Source organism: Phoca vitulina, unplaced genomic scaffold (genome assembly GCF_004348235.1).
Source record: "Phoca vitulina isolate PV1807 unplaced genomic scaffold, GSC_HSeal_1.0 scaffold15, whole genome shotgun sequence".
Taxonomy (NCBI): Eukaryota; Metazoa; Chordata; class Mammalia; order Carnivora; family Phocidae; genus Phoca; species Phoca vitulina.
Genome location: NW_022589718.1, coordinates 2,521,056 through 2,521,688, shown reverse-complemented (window position 1 = coordinate 2,521,688; position 633 = coordinate 2,521,056). Strand labels below are relative to the sequence as shown.

The window sequence follows — 633 nt, the reverse complement described above, 5'->3', positions numbered from 1 at the left end:
GGGAGCCGGGCGCCGGCCGGGCGCGAGGGGGCGGCCTCGGCGCCCCAGCCCGAGGCCTGGCGCAGAGCAGCGGGAGGCGGCGCAGGCCGCGGCGGGGCCTGCAGCGGCCCGCCGACCCCGCGAGGCGGCGGAGCGGGCCCCGGAGGGGCTCAGCCTCGGGCTCGACGGCCAGGGGCGGTCGCCGGTGGCTCCTCGGCTACTTACCGCGGGGGAAGAGAGCCGGGATCCCGGGGCCCCGGGCCGGACCGCGGAGATGCCCCAAACTGACACGGCCGCCATCTTGGAGACAGTGAGCTCCGGCCGGGGGGAGGGGAGGCGAGGCGGCGGAACAGCCGCGGGGGGAGGGGAAGCGTCGCGAGGGAACGGCTGCCTGGGGGAGGGAGCGGGAACAGCCTGGGAGGGAGGCGAGGGGGAGGGAGAAGGGGAGGCACGAAGGGGGGCCGGCGAGGAGCGGGAAGAGCTGCGCCGAGAGCCGGGAAAGGCCGGAGGGCGGGGCGGGACAGGAGAGAAGAGCCGGCCGGGCAGGTCACGTGGGGCCGGTACAAAAGGCCAAAGCCAAAGTGGGAGGAGGACCTGATGGGCCTGGAGGCCAACAACTGGGGGTTCCTTCTCTTCTTTCTCACGCTGTTAGGT

General features: G+C 75.4%; 1 protein-coding gene across 1 annotated transcript in view; it reads right to left on the bottom strand.

The window, feature by feature from the left end:
• Positions 1-291, bottom strand: part of KAT6A (lysine acetyltransferase 6A) — a 115,172-nt gene extending 114,881 nt beyond the window's left edge. The window contains exon 1 of the mRNA XM_032413331.1: positions 205-291. The gene's annotated coding sequence lies outside the window, so the exon portion shown is untranslated. The remainder of the gene's footprint in view (positions 1-204) is intronic.
• Between the last annotated feature and the right edge of the window lie 342 nt (positions 292-633).